The sequence below is a fragment of the Nicotiana tabacum genome, chromosome 13 (assembly GCF_000715075.1).
Source record: "Nicotiana tabacum cultivar K326 chromosome 13, ASM71507v2, whole genome shotgun sequence".
Lineage (NCBI taxonomy): Eukaryota > Viridiplantae > Streptophyta > Magnoliopsida > Solanales > Solanaceae > Nicotiana > Nicotiana tabacum.
The window spans coordinates 113,420,832-113,438,357 of record NC_134092.1 but is presented as its reverse complement, the minus strand read 5'-3'; positions in this window follow the sequence as shown (position 1 = coordinate 113,438,357).

Genomic DNA, 17,526 nt, shown 5'->3' with positions numbered 1-17,526 from the left:
TCCTGAGTAGGAACCAATGCCTCTAATACATTCAATAACTTTGCCACTGCATCTGCAGGTAAGGCAACAGTAGGTACAACAATTGGCACTGGTGGTGGAGCGTTCTGAGCTCCCTACCCTTGCACTTAATCTGGCATAGCACCTTGGTATTGACCCATGTTTCCAACTTCAGGTTGAGGAGCAGTCTGTCTTCTAGTTTGATGAACCCCAACTTGACCGCCACCCCGGGTAGTACCACGTCTAGCACCACGTCCAGCAGATGAGGGTGTGCGTGTCCTAGCCATCTGCAAAAGAAATACTCCAAAGTCAATCTAAAGTTATCTCAACGCACGATCAAAGGATGAAAGAATGGAAAACATTCCTAGATGTTCAATAGCCTCAAGATCATAAGTATGGGCGCCTACATACCCATGAACAAGACTCTACTAAACATTGCTCCATGACTCGGGACTTAAAGCCTAAGCTCTGATACTAACTTTGTCACTACCCAATTTAGGATCATGACCGACGCTTAGGAGCAAGTGTTCCCAAGTAAGCCTCATCGGTATTTTACAGCAAATCGGGCAGAGTTTTCGCTATTTTTGGACTATCCAAAAAATTTTCCTATCTCAAAATCAACAACTAACCATTCTAATATCAAACCAAACAATCGACAACTTATCAATTAACCAAAATAAGTCTCCACTATTACTAATCAACCCACTAACAACCAGAAATACTAATTTATCTCCAACTTTGATAATAAAGAACGATACTCAATATAAGACTATAATAACAAAAGAATACTCATGACACATAATATTGACGCTAGAGAGACTCTAAGAGTTCAAAGAAAGACCAAAACAATAAATAAAATCTCCGCCCACGCGAATAAGTGCGAGGCTCATCAAGAACTACCAACATGTGCGCTCTAATTAACGAAATCCTCACCCGCGTCAACTGATGTCTCTATAAAAATAATTAGCGGGGAATGGGTCGCTAGCTCAGTGAGTAATAACACTTAACCACAACCGTTTTTATTGGGGACAAGTTAGAAAGCATGTTAGTATCTCAAACATAAAATAACATAAAAATGCCTTATTCAGAAACAATAAATAATTTGCAGTCTCATCATGCTTTTCTTGTAGTATAATACAATTAACAATTCAGTAATAAGTTCGGTAACCACTGTATAATATCAATATTTACATTTGGGAAGTTTCAATGAACAGATCATGTAATCGGTATAACTGTGGACTTCTTCGCAAGAAGTCAAATATAACGGTAGTCCCTACTCGAGGGGAATCGGTAACGGTATGCTAGTTCTACCTTCCCACTAGCGAGGGCTGTAACGATAATCGGTAATTATAAGGTGCACCAGGTCTAACGAATCCGCTGTTAGCTACGGGATCCTTTAAAGTCTACTCCCATTTATACATGTCTTTGTATCCGTATACTCATAGGAAAATATTTTAAAACAATATAGGGCATTTCAGTTCATATCAAATCATGTAATTTCATTTCGATAACAGTAAATTCAAGTAACGGTAAAACATATCAAGTGACAACAAGAATATTTAAAACAATAATAATCATCTCAAATAATTATTTCGGTATCATATCGAGTAAAAGACTTGTCCCACATACAACTCAAAATAATCGGTAACATATTCATATTAAAAATCAAGTGTAAATCATACAAGTTATGAAAATACAAATTACGGTAAGATTACTACTCACAGTACTCGTGCCGGAATACCAAATGCTTCACCTTGAGCAATTCGTACAACTTCCTCCAATCAATCTATAATTATATAATATCGATCTCATGTTAATTGCCTCATTTAGGCTAAATCCATTACTAATTTAGAATATCCAATCCTCCGAGTTTTATATTTTATCATCAATTCACCGAATTATATTTACTCATGTTATGAGTAATTTAAATTAGTCCAAAATCTTTTAAATAAAAAGGTATTTATATGGTTTATTCCATGTACTGCTCAATTTCCTTAATCGTGTGCATAAATTAAAACTGAAATAACCTTACTGTCCATAATATTCCTTCTTAATTGGTACTTATCTTTTGTACTCAATACTAGACTTACCACATTCAAACCCAAATTCGATATTGTCATTGCAATACAGTTAAACACCAAAACTTAATCCTTGCACCCTAACTTAATTTACACATATCAAAGATCATATATAATGAAACTAGTTTAAGTACAAATACATCAATACCCTTCTTTTCCAAGTGAATTTATCCTACAGTAGCATTGACCAACTACCAATTGCATAATTTCCCTAGAAAAACTCTTATTGGTATTAAATTTCTTATACCTTGTGAAACCCTTCAAATATATGAACTGAGATAAAAAGAATTACCACAAAAAAGAACCCGGATAAGAAATTCGAGTATTACCCGTAAGAACCAGTGCATATTTAAAATTTCTCAAGGTTTGGTTCCAGCCTTCTTCTTCTTCTTCTTTTGAATTTTTTTTTCCGGCGTTCCTGAAGCTTCTGCTTCGACGTAGCAGCCAACCCCTCTTTTACCCTTTCTTTTCTTTTGGCAGATGAGCTTCCGTCCTTTTGCTTTACTTATCCCTTTTTGTTTTTTGATTTATTTTGTTTTATTAATTTGCTCCCCCCCTTTTGTTTATTAGTTATTATTATTTTAAATTACTTAATTACTTCTTCTTTTTTTGTAATGAGGAGTATTACACTCAACCTATGGGGTCCTGCAGCACAAATAACTGGAGACAATATTCTTCCCAAAATGAAGCAAAATATCATCAAAAGGCATTTGTTTCTTCAATAATTTCCATATTAGAAGGGACATCCTGAATGGGAGGAGTTTATGCCAGATGTCCATCATGATGGTAGACTTTTCCTTTCTTTGTCTGATAATGTCCCTTGCTGAAAATATAGATAAACATCCACTAGCATTAGGAGTCCAAATTGGCAAATCAGGACAATTATGAGCCCCGATAGTAATAGACAAAATGTGGTCTGATAAGTATTCTGGGAACTACATATGCTCAATATAATAAATCTCATTCCTAAATAAATCATTGACACTCTAGTTTCCTGGAGGGTCTTCAACATGAATAATATGGGCCAAGGCCCCCATATCAGTCCAGTTATCACACCATAGATTGCAACTACCATTATTGATCTTCCAGAGAATTCTCTCCTCCATTATATCCCTACTTTTTAACATCTTTCTCCAAGCTAAAGACGGAGTAGACAAGGCTGGTTTGGCCACATGAGACGTAATTCTGCAGTATTTTGCCTTAGAGAATTGAGACCATAATGAATCAAAGGTCCGGAATCTCCACCATCTTTTCATTTTGAGACTCTCACTAATATCTTGTAGACTTCTAAATCCCAATTCACCTTCATGAGTGGGATAGCATATGTTGGACCAAGAACTCCAGTGGTATTTGGCCTTATCCCTATCAGAACCCCAAAAGAACCTAGCTAGGTGTTTTTCAATCTCCTTGAAAACTATTATTGGAGGTTCAACCGCAGCTAACAGATGAATAAGTAGGGATTGAAGAATATGTCTAATCAAAATATTCCTACCTCCAACATAGAGAAGTTTCCCATGCCAGCCAGCGATCTTTTTCACTATTTTGTTCATCATGTAACTATAAATAGAAATCTTTTGTCTTCCAATATAGCGAGGGAACCCCAAATAAGTAATAGGGAATATAACCTGCCTATACCCCGTGACCTCCTTGATCCTCAATATCTGAATGGTCTCAATGATGAAGACAAGAATTAGTAATTTCTCCATCCTAAGTGAATATATACACGATCTGAAAAAGAGTTCAAGGTCACTTATGTGGAAAATTCTTCCGTGTAAAATCCACATGTGAAGTTCACAACTGTTCACATGACTTGTAGGTTCAATATAATCAAGAAGCCCATGTCATATCTCTGTTTTCTTCTATTAAGCTTATAAATGGAGTTTATATTGATTATTTAATTAAAGCAAATCTTAGTTCGTTGGTGAAGGAACATGTTAATCTAAACACATTAGATTAGTTTGTAAATCGTAAAATGAGAACTTACTTATTTTTCGTAAAGCGAAAGCGAAAACGGATTGAACAACGGCTGGAATTATTGGTCGCCGGTGGGTGTCACGGTGTGTTGGAGCAACCCCCAATTCCACAGTCTAAACCCTTGTATGGATTGAGAGAGAGAAAGAGCGCGTGGAACAATACTGCTTAGAGAGTCTTCTTTTTGTGTACACACTAAGTGTACTTATATAGGGAATATTAGGGTTAACTAATAACCCTATTGGGCCTTAAAGCACCCTTTATGGGTGGACCCAATATTTTCTACATCTCCTACTCACATATAATGGGAGTGCTCATCTAGTATGAGACATATATTCTCAACTCATCTCCTCAATCATTCATACAGGGAAGTAGACCGTGCGACTAGTATACTGTGAGAGCTAAGTGCTATATATCTGTTAGGAGTATATAGCCTCTCGTCGAGCGTAAACCTGCAAGTGGATCATAAAGTATGTAGTACCCTAGATCATATAAATCACATTTGATATAGTCTCAAAATCTCATATATCATTATTTCTTATATTCACAATCATAACTCATAAGTTATAATTGGTGCACCAAGATCTTCCTCTTTTCACGATTCCCTTAACATTAGTATGACTGCTTTTCTAGATATGCTCCGCTAGACCGAATCTGTGTTCATGGTCTTTTGAAAATAATCTAAGATAACTAACATCACACTAAGTCTCAAGTATCTGATCTGAGTCTCTAAGGATACAAAATCTTGAGCTATCATAAAAGCTTTGGGGTCTCACACAACAATAAGTTGAGAATGGACTTAAGTTAACCCAATTGGTCGACATTAGCACACATGGTATGAAACATGTGCTACAACATTTTCTCCCTTTTCCCAAGGAGCGTATGTCTTGATCTCATAAAGAATGTTGTACTAATGATATTTAGATACCATAAGTATCTAAATTTGAGTTCTTTGATCTACAATATCATTTTTAACTCACATCTGCCTCACAAAGTAGACTAGGTGAACATTTTTCACCCTAATGACCTTATGTCATTGTTTAAGCGACATTCTGATTTTACTCTCAAATTACCCTTATAATAATTTTGCTTAAAATCATGTTTCATCTCTTCACATCACTAAGATAAGGAGGTTGTTGCCTTTGTGAGAAGTCCAACCTCTTGTCTACCCGACATACTAATAAAAAAACTAAAAATAAAGAATGCACATAACATTCAGCATTAAAAATATGTATGTATGTATGTAAATCAACTTTATTGATAATCAGAGAACATCAGTTTTGTGAACACGAGAAAACAAATAACAAAATAAAGTATCTCAGAGTCTACGCAAGCCTTGAGACTTAGTGTGTCTCACAAATGCATCTCTAGACAAAGGCTTGGTCAATGGATATGCTAACATATCTTTTGTAGACACATACTTCACATTCACTACCTTGCGTCTAACCATGTCTCTCGCATAGTTATACTTGATATCTATATATGTTTGGTTTTATAATGAAACTTTGGGTCCTTGGTGGAGGATATTGCAGCCTCACTGTCACAGTAGACTAATATTGGTTCTGTATTTTAAGTGATATTCAACAAGTGCTCCAAGAACTTTTTCAACCAAACAACTTCTTGTGCTGCTGATGCGAGAGCCACGTATTTGGCTTCCATCGTAGATAGTGATACACATGATTATTTCTTACTGCTCCATGATATGGCGCCATCATTGAGTAAGAAAACATATCCTGAGGTAGACTTTCTCTTGCTTAGATCTCCTCCATGATCAGCATCACTGTATCCAACTAATCGCAGATCCTTGCCGCTTTGATAACAAAGGGCCTAATCAGCAGTTCTCTTCAGATATCTCATGATCCTCTTTACTGCTTGCCAATGTGCTAAACCTGGGTCAGTTTGATATCTACTTACCAAGCCAACTGCTTGACAGATATCAGATTTAGGGCACACAATAGCATACATTAGATTTCTGACTGCGCTCCTATAAAAAACTCGGCTCATTCGTTCTGTCTCTTCAGGAGTCTTAGGATACATCTGACTTCCCAAGGTATGGCCTTTACTCATAAGAGTTTCAACTGGGCTACTATTTTGCATATTGAATCGTTCAAGAACTTTTCTAATATAATTCTCTTGTGAGAGAGACAATAGTTTCTTTAGACGATCTTTTGAAATATTAACTACAAGAATATATGCAGCTTCACCCATATCTTTCATATCAAATTGAGATGATAACCATGACTTTATCTCGGTTATAAACTCCTTATCATTTCCAGCTATAAGTATGTCATCTACATATAATGTTAAAATCACAAGCTTGCTTCTTGATCTCTTGGTATAAATGCAATGGTCTTCATCTATCATGGTAAAACCATTGGATACAAGAACATTCTGAAAGCGTATATACCACTGCCTTGAATATTGTTTGAGGCCATAAATAGACTTCAAAAGTCTACAAACCTTTTGTTCGTGGCCCTTTTCAATGAAACACTCAGGTTATTCCATATAGATTTCTTCATCAAGTTCTCCATTGAGAAAGGCAGTCTTTACATCCATCTGATGTAATTGAAGATCCAAGTTTGCAACAATAGCTAGAACCAGGTGAACTGAGGTAAATGGTACAGCATGCGAGAAAGTTTCTTCGTAGTCTATTCCTTTTTGCTGTGTATACCCTTTCGCCACTAGTCGAGCCTTATATATCTCAACTGTGCCATTAGCCTTGAGCTTAATTTTGAGAACCCATTTGCTCCCAATTGCTTTGCGTCCTTCAGGGAGGCCAACTAGTTCCCAAACTTTGTTGACTCTCGTAGACTCCAATTCATCTTCCATTGCTTTTGTCCATTTATCCTTAGAAGGTCATGAGAGAGCCTATTTTATATTTTTAGGCTCGTTTTCTTCTTGTAGGAGCATCATAAATAGTTCGCTGCCTTCAACAATCGTCGGCGGGTAATCTTTTTACGAGAACCACGTCTTATTTGCGATTCATCATTATTCCCATTTGGATCAATGTTACTCCCACACGGATGAAGATCATTCATCTTGCTCTCACTTGGAACAAGATCTGTGACCATCTCGCTCCCAGTTAGAACAAGATTCATTTGGTCACTTCCACTAAATGTAGAAGGATCACTTTCATTCGCATCTGATGATGAAAGTGGTCTTTGATGAGAAACTAATTCATCATCTGCTAAATTTCTCCCACTCAAATGAAGTGATCCTTGTACTTCTTGATCCATTATCTCAAATAAGGTTAGGTTTTGACCTACCTCTCCCTTCTTAGGGAACTCATCCTCTAAGAATGTGACATCTCGTGATTCAAACTCAGTTACACTCCCACTGTCTTGCTGATCTATAAACACATAACCCTTTGAGGTTTCAGAGTATCTTATAAAGATACTTTTCTTTCCTCTCGGGCCTAATTTGCCATATTTATGAGAGGAATCATGTGTATAGACAGCACAACCCCAAGGTCTTAATATACTCAGGTCGGGTTGTCTTCCAATCCATAACTCATATGGAGTAGTAGTAACTAATTTTATAGGCACTCGGTTAAGTACAAAGGTGGCAGTAAGCAACGTATTATCCCAGTAACTAATTGGGAGTTTAGCTTGTGCCATTATTGACCTAACTATTTCTAGGAGCGTTCTATTTCTTCTCTCTGCAACACCATTTTGTTGTGGAGTATTTGGGATAGTCAACTGATGAACTATTCCCTTTTTATTACATAAATTATTAAACTGGGTTGATAAGTATTCACGACCACGGTTAGTTCGAAGAGCTTTTATCTTGTTGTCTAATTGATTTTCCACTAAGCTCATATAGCGTTTAAAGCAACTTATTGCTTCTGATTTGTGGGAAATTAAACAGATATAACTGAAACGTGTAAAGTCATCAATAAATGTGATGAAATAACTTGTTTTGTGCCTAAACCTAACATTCATAGGCCCACAAATGTCTGAATGGACTAATTACAAAGAATATTCAGCTCTAGTCGCTTGACCAAAAGGTTTTCTTGCAGATTTTCCAGCTAGACAATTTTTACAAGTAGACAATTCCACATGTTCAATGCTGGAAAGCAAACCTTGTTTTGCTAACCTTTGCATTCTTTGTTGGCAAATATGACCAAGTATAGCATGCCATATGTTTACATCACTATCATATTTATGTGAAGAAACAAACATAGAAAAACTAGCTTTATTATTAAATGAATCATAATTCAAATCCATAATAATTAAACCTCTGGTCACATGACCAAAAACAAATAAAGTTGAACCAAAATTCAACTTGGCAGAATTGCCATGACAAAACAAGTCAAATTCTAACTTAAGCAAAACTGAAACTGAAATAACATTCCGGCGAATTGTTGGTGCAAAGAGAACATCATGTAGTATTAGGTCTCGACCACTACGCAGGACTAACTTGCATGTACCGATCCCTTCAACATCAACTTTATTGTTGTTGCCTACATATATCCACTTTGCTCCAGGTGGAACTCGCCGAAATTCAACAAAGGCACTGCGTTCCTAGGCTACGTGGTCCGTTTCTCTTGAGTTTACAATCCACAAAGAATTAGATTCAGTTAGAAAAACAGAATTAGAAACATAAAGTTCACTAATTAGAGCATCGTGAAATACCTTTGTAGGAGGCTCAGAGCAATCTCTGGCATAGTGACCCATCTTGTCACAATTATAGCATTTGACTTTAGCAACTTTGATATGTTTGGGACGTCTGTTCTTGCCTTTTTCAGTCTTTACTCTTTTAGCAGGCTGAACTTGAGGTGGCCCTCTCTTCTTTCCCCAGTTCCTTTTCTTTGAATCACTCTTGGTTTTGGAGGTTGTTTCCATGTGCAACTCAGCTATTGGCTTTTCAGCCTCAAGTCGTTCCTCCTCTAACTCAAGGTGTCTCCGGACATCTTTCAAAGTTGTGATTCTTTTATTATGGGTCAAATGCATTTTCATATGATCCCAAGAACTAGGTAAAGAGCGTATGACAACTTGGATTTGTGTTCATCAATCAACACATGACCAACATTTTTGAACTCCCCGATCATATTTGTCATTTTTCTCAGATGTGTTTTCATTGAATGTTCTGTGCGTTTCTTATATGAGACAAATTTGATCGTTAAGGATCGCAGCTTTGTAGTGGAACAGGTACCAAACCTTTTTCTCAAAGCATTCCAAAGATCCAAATCTCTTTGGTGATCCTTAAACTCCCTTAAAATGCCATCATCTAAGGTGCTCAACAACGTAATGCGAGCAATGGAGTTTTTTTTCTTCCAACTGTCAGAGGCTTCACGCTCACGCCTATGCTGAGAAGTGTTGCCTTTCTCAGGCTCATTCATGACATTGTTAATGGCCTCCAGAGCCTCTTGCTCCTCTAGCACATACTGGACTTTCAAGCTTCAGGTTTCATAGTTGTCACCATTGAGTTTCAACTCTTTGTTGAGCTCAGCAACAATATTTTTTGAAGCAGTAGTCATTCTTTAACAAAATAAAAAATAATATGAGGATCATGAAAAAAAAATAACGCAAGGCACGATGTTCTACATACATACATATTATGGCACTAAGCATCAACTGATTAAGTTAATAAATACATATATTAATTATGGAGTCGAAAGTTCACTACGTTCCCAATCATCGTCCAAGAATTAAAATATTATGAAAATTAACCTATTCAATTATCTAGCTAAGTGACTTAATCATGTTTAAGACAACATAATCATCTTTCATGATTTATAATCCCATGTGGATCATAAGTTAACAAATAACTTATATTAGCATGCGAATAAAATTAATGTCAAACTAATTAACATTTATTACATGCTATATAAATTCACATAAAATTTACTTTAATGTTAAACTAATTAACATATTATATATGTTAAACAAATTAACAAGTATTGTTATTATTAAACTAATTAATATTGATTTCATGCTAAATAAATTAACATAAAGCATGTGTTAAACTAATTAACCAAAGTAATGTTAAAACAATTAACATTCTAAGCATGTTAAACAAATTAATATTTTAAAGCATGTTAAACAAATTAACAAACAAGTTTATTGTTAAACTAATTAACATTTCAAGCAATTGGGATAATAATATAATTATGTTTTTATAGAAGAATATAAATACTAACTTTATATTCTGAAAATTAAGTTTATATGATGAATTTTCTAAATCTGAAATAAAAAAAATTCCAGAACCTTTTGTAATTTTAATTAGGCCATGAGCCTAAATAAAATAGCAAATCAATTTAAAAGTGGGCCTTTAGCCCAAGTTTATAAATCTGCCAAAAAGAATTGTGGCCCAGTCGTCGTTTCATTTGAAGCCCAAGCTTCTAAAAGACTTTATCAAGTCTACCATTTATGGTGGGCCTTTAGCCCAAAGACTTAAACAAAGTATTTATCAAAAAAAGTCTTAACCCCTTTCTCTTTGGAAAAATTCCAGGGAATGGTTTTGGAAGAACTTCTCCTCTTTTTACGTTACTTCCATTGCTAGCCCTCCCCCTTCAATTTTCTTTTTAAATAAATAAAATAAAATAACCCTAGTCCCTTTCCGCCACCGTCACTTTGGATGAAGAAAAGAACATTTGTTTCTTCTTCTATCCTCTTTCTGCCATGGCTATGGAGCACCAAGCTCCATCTACAATCCGCCATTTCAGAACAACAGCCATTGCTTAATAGCCACCATCCATTTGACAGTGGCTCGCGGTGGTGCACAACAACAGTACATCGGCGTCGGGTGGTTTAAAACAATTAATTTGTAGTTATACAAGTTTGTGGGCAAAAACAATACCATGGAATTTTCATCGATCGGTTGTGGAAACTAATTTTAGAAATAATGTCGAAGTAATAATGGGTTAAACTTATTAACCGATTCTAATTGCACACAATATAAAACACACAAAAAAAAACTCAATTGATTCACACTGATACAACTAATGTAAGTGCTAATGTATTTTTATATTATTTATTTATCAGATCTGAAAATTATTTTCAGATTGATAAAATAGATATGTTAAACAGATTAACAATCTCAGTTGCACAGTAAAAAAAAAAAGATACATGTATGTGACGTTCTAGATTTACATATAAATTTAGAGCTATTTTATATATGTATCTGGACCCGAAAATCTGCCTATGGCTCTGATACCAATGAAGGAATACGTTAATCTAAACACATTAGATTAGATTGTAAATCGTAAAAACGAAAACTTACTTGTTTTTCGTAAAGCAGAAGCAAAAATGAATTGAATCGCGGCTGGAATTACTGGTCGGCGGTGGTTGTCACGTTGTGTTGGAGCAACCCCATTTCCATAGTCTAAACCCTTGTTTGGATTGAGAGAGAGAGAGAGAGCGCGTGGAACAATAATGCTTAAAGAGTCTTCTTTTTGTGTACACATTAAGAGTACTTATACAGGGAGTATTATGGTTAACTAATAACCCTATTGGGCCTTAAAACACCCCTTATGGGTAAACCCAATATTTCCTACAGTTGATTCAGTTAAATTGTGTGAATATCAAATTAGTTTGTTACCATTATCACATTTAATTAAGTAAAAAATCAATTTACAAGTCATAAAAGTTAGATAAAATTCACTAGCATGCAGAAGTAGAGCTAGAGAAGTAGATACATGTTTAGAGGAACCTAGTAACTTTTGCTTAGATTCTGTATTAGTATTAAAAAATTCACTAAATATCTATATAATAATATAAAGAAGGGCCAACAGACGGTGAGGTGAAATTCTCCAAAACCAGTATTTGCATTTATCTTATTTTCCACATTTTCTCTTTTCTCCTTTTTATGAATGATAAACAATTGCTTCTTTTAAGAAAATTCAATTCAACCGTCACTTTCGATTTTTACCCCCAAACGCCACTTTTATTTAATCCTCTTAATTTGGAGCGTCTTTTAGCAGGAAATCACTTCCTCGCCAACGTTGCTATGGAGTATCGTGCTTGTAACTCATAAAGGTTGTAATGTAACTTTGCATTTACTAAATTTTTGGGAAGTTAGTGGAGAAGAATAGGGTGACAACGATATACATCCTTTTTCATTAGCGAGATTCTACCTTACAGTACAATTATCTCCATATTTACATACTCTGCTGTGTAATTATTGATCTTTTGGTTTTATTAGTATTTCATTCTGAGATAAATCTGAGATACTGAATTTTTTTTTCACAAAGGTCAGTGCTTTTCCTTTTCTCTATCGCCGCTTCTGTTAGAATATGTTGCTTCAATATTGAAGACAAATTGCGTTAAGCTTAAAGCCATTGTTACAATATATTGTTTATTTTGCTTTTTTTGTTCCATATATTTCCAAGTTTGATTGGTACACTTTGAAAAATTCTATTCTGTTATGTGATGTGCTGATTTCAAATCTGGTATTAATTCTGCATCGATTTTGTGGATAGATCTGTTGTTGATCATAATTTTTGCTTCAAATGGTGCTGGAGGATGGTATTGAAATTGGTTCAATGAGATAGAAGAGGGAAGCTTCGTTTAACTTTCTGGAAGTATTAGCTAAACAAAAATGGGTGATTTATCCTTTTTCCCGTAAACCGTGGGTCTGTTTGCTATTTTTCTTTCAAATTAGATTTATTCGTGAAGAATAAAGATATCACACATATTTTTCTTAAGAATTAGGTCATTACCTTCTATGTTAAACTTGGATGGAGCTTTATGTCTTAATTTTGATACTCTATTTGCAATCTGAAACAAGAAGTCCAACCTTGCTTCTGTTGTTTGCCGTTTGTATTAGGTACCAAAGAAGGCTCGCTTTCTGGCCAAGATGATCACCGAAGTGAGCATCAAAGGGACTGATTATTGACATCAACATTGTCGTTGGGCTGTTTTAAAATTTAACTTTGGGTACAAATTTAAGACAATGATGTGGTACTTCACTATTAAATATTGAAAACGTCTTGCCCTTCCTTTTGATCCAGTTTGATGATATGATAAAATTCTAATGATTTTCTTATGTTGTAGATATCAGTAGTGTTGCCCTTATATGTTCTATTTAGATCAAAATTATGTTCTATTATTTGGTTTGTACTTTTTTCCTATGTAATATGCATAATGTTCTACTCTTTCCATCGGGCTCCAAATTGTCTTTCTCTGCTGAACTACAATAGGAAGTCAAAGCAACGCAATGAAAAAGGTGATTCATATAGCGCATTCATGTCAGAAAGGCTGGCTCTCTCAAGTTACTTTTCCCTTTTTTTTTTTTTTTTGGGTTGGGTCATCGCTCATTTAAAGTTGGTTGGGATTTTGCTCCTTATTATTTTCTTGCAACTTATTGAAAAGAAGGAACTTTATTTTCTAGATTTGACATTTAGTGCTGAGATTAATGAGTTTTTTATAAGTAAATCTCTATACCTGGTCATTTGCAAGCTTGAACTATGTTAGATGCTATTAATTCATCCAAATTTAATTTGAGTATAAGGAAAACAATATAACAGCAAATGAATTACAACAAATGAATTTTCTTGGTTTGACGTTTTTGAGAAATTAGAGCTTTATGGCCATATATTCTCTCAACTCATTGGCTGGTAGGACAATTGGCTGGGGCATTCACCTCTCAGGGAATAATTTTCCAGTACTCTTTATTACCTTGCAAAGGATATTTATGTCACAGTCGCATACAACAGGAAAGGTAATTCTTGGAGTATCACATTCAAAAGGAATTTAAATGAATGGGAATTGGATAGAATTTTAGAATTTTATATCATCCTCTCCTCATTCCAAGGTTACAGTAACAGAGAAGATTAAATGATATGGAAAAGGAAGGGAAATGTCATCTACACAGTAAGATGATACTACTCTATATCCTAGCACTACTAAAAATTCGGTAAAAACCGACTAAAAAAACCGACCAACGTTGGTCGGTAATGGCCAAAAACCGACCAAAACGCGACCATTTACGTGTGGACGGTATTTTTGTGGTCGGAAAGGAATACCGACCAAAGTTGGTCGGAAATTACCGACCAACTTTGGTCGGTCAATTAAATTCAAAAAAAAAAAATATTGCAAAAAAAACCGACCAAAGTTGGTCGGTTTTTTCTGACCAAAGTTGGTCGGTATTTTAATTATGTAAAAAAAAAATTCACCATCTGGGAATCGAACCGGGGTCTGTACTGTGGCAGGATACTATTCTACCACTAGATCATTGGTACATTTTGTTTTAAGACTATTTTTTATTTGATTTATACTCTTTAATTGTATTTTCGCACGAAATAAACCGACCAAAGTTGGTCGGTTTTATTAAAAAGTAAAATTACCGACCAAAGTTGGTCGGTTTTTTTAAAATGACCCGCCGAATTAACCGACCAATTTTGGTCGGTTTTTTTAATATTAATTTTTATTTATATTAATTGAAAAACCGACCAAAGTTGGTCGGTTTCATGAAACATAAAATTCGCGGGACTCAAAAATAGTTTCCCGCATTTTTGCGCCAAAGAAAACCGATCAAAGTTGGTCGGTTTCGTAAAAAAAAAAATTTAAAAAAAATATTTTGAAAAACCGACCAACTTTAGTCGGTTTTTTGGTCGGTTTTTTACCGACCAAAGTTGGTCGGTCGACCTTGTTCGGTTTTTGCCGAATTTCTAGTAGCGTAGAGATGCTAACTACCTACTCATGGACATGGTAACAAATCTGGAACTCTAAGGCACCTGTTAAATTGAGGTGTTTTATGTGGTCTACATGCCATAAATTTTTGTGTCATTGTTAACACCGAATGAAAAAGGTGCAAATTTATTTGTAATGTATTTTTTTTTATTTTTTTATTTCACATATCTTCTTTGTTTTAGAACTTAAATAAGCATATAAAACTAATAATTATTACAGTTGGGGAATAGAAAGAAGATAAAACCTTCGAAGAGTAACGTCTAATTTTTTAGTTATAAAATTATGAAATTATTTAATCATATTTTAATTTTCATTAACGACCGCGCGTAACGCGGACAAATTAACTAGTGTATAAATATTTAATGGGAAACGGAGTAACTAAAGGAGCTATGGGTTGGATGATAATTTCAGAACCCATAAAATTCAAATCTTGGTCACCTCTGCTAGCACGTGGACAATATTAATTTCTCTGATTGGAGCAAGTTACCATTTACCAATCTTCTCTGCCAACTTTTAATTCTTATTGTATTTCAGTTAGCTAGGAAACAGAAAAAAGAAGATAAAAGCCAGACACTAAAGATATAGTTTAATCGAAGAGTTGTACTCATCCGTTTCACTTCCATCAAATTGTGGTGTTCCAACTCCAAATATTCCACCATTCGACACTAAATAGTACCTATATATAATTATGGACTAGACTCCCAATGGTTCATGTATTCTCATAGAGGAAACAAACCTCAGTGTTATGGATAGAACTTCAGAATTACCAACAGAAATTCTCCACAATATACTCTCTCGTCTCTCCACAAAAACTGCGGCTCGAACCAGTGTGTTGTCAAAGCCATGGCTTAAAGCATGTTCTACGAACCCCCATCTTAGTTTTGATGATTCTTACTTTCAAAACTTTGAACGTAAGTTCTTGAGAATTGTAGACAATACATTGGAAAGGTATCGCCATGAAAAACTACCTATTTCAACTTTTAAGCTTTGCATCTCTTTTTCTGATCAAACTGATTGTGATGGTCTACTAGATAAAATTAAGTGTTGTAACCTGAAAAATCTTACCTTGTCTCATGTTAGTGTTTCTGAATCAACACTTCATAGTCTACTTTCATGTTGCATACCTCACATCATGAGGATATCATTGCACCACTGTGCTGGGTTCGGTTGCATTCGTATGTCAAACCTGCCTAAGCTTTTGTCCTTTAGTATCTTATGTTGCTATGTTGTGGAAGTTCATATTATTGATGCACCAAAATTATTATCTTTCGAATATGTGAATCAAGATAAATTGGGGTTCTGTCCATCTGTTAATGTGCGTTCGTTCAATATCAGTACTTGCCAGAATCTTAGAAGGGTAGAATTTGTCAAGGCCACAATTGATGATACGATTCTCTTCCAACTTATACAAAAATTAACCTTCATCAAAGAATTGAGCTTACACTACTGTATGTACTTGAAAATAATAAAAATTTCAAGTTCAACCCTCGAGGTTTGTAGCATAGTTCAGTGCAATTCATTAGTGCAAGTCATTTTTGATGTGCCCAAGTTACTCTCCTTAGCCTTCTCCTATCAATATATGCTACCTTCTGTAACTTTCGAACGTCCTTCAAGCCAATGCAGGGTTTCCATAGATTATCGCAGTCTATGGGAAGCTCGGCGGTTTATTCACTTAAGAAGATGTCTAGTTGAGTTGAATGATCAGACGGTAGACTTGACTTTGTCTAATGCATCTTTCAGAAACTACAGCACTTTTGGCTTGAGATCACTTCCCGCACCTGAAGTTGAGAATTTGATATTATCTATTAATCAGTATACAGATACGTTATATTCATCTTACTTTGATGCCATCTTCTGGACTTGTTGGCCCAAGAGTTTAACAGTACAATGTGACCAAACATTTAGAAAGTTTCTACGTCAACAATTGTTGAAGAAGAGACATTGGAGACTTATTAAATGTACTTGGAAAGAGTATCTCATAAATGTTCAGATAGATTATAAGAAAACTATAGGAGACGATTGGGTGACTCTTGATAGGGAAATGTTGGTAGCTAACCCTCGTATTATTGAAGAGATCCATACATCTATTTCAAGGTAAGAGTTTGTTATGTAAAATGTATAAATGATGATGATACCGTCACATTTTTACTTACTTCGTACGTGCCATAATTCTCCTTTCACTTTCCTAACATATATGTGTTGTTTGTGCAGGTGCATTCCGAGATGAGAGCTCATCAATTGGAGAGATAGATGTATTTTGAGATTAGATTTCTAGTGCAATTTTTGTTTCCTTTCGCCTTCATCTGTGTTAGAAAAATGTTTTGTGACACTTTCCTTTCCGTACTTTTATCATATACCTGGTCGGCATTTGATTTTGCTTATTATTCTTACTAGTATTTGTATACGCGCGTTGCACGTGTGTCCCGTATTGAATAATACAAACTTTTTAAGTATTAAAAAAAATACTATATTAAAGCTAAGCATGCGAGTGAGGCATAAACAAAATTTGAAGAAAAACACGCAAGTTCAAATGATGAAAGGTGATCTTATTTTAGTGATCTAATGTTGAACTTAAAATGATTGGAATCTCTCTCCAAGGATCTGAAAGGCATGAGATATCATCAAACTACAAAACACTGAATTCATGTCAATGTTGTGAAAATATATCAGTAATAGACTTTTTGTCATTTGTAATGTAGTTTAGAAAAACTTTAACCCCATTTTTTGGCTAATGTAAAAAAATGAAAAGTTCCTTTTGGCCGTCTGGGACAGAGGTGGACCCAGAATTTTTATATGAGGGGCACAATATTCTGCTCAACCAATGGCCCCCTAAAACTTTTAGTGTT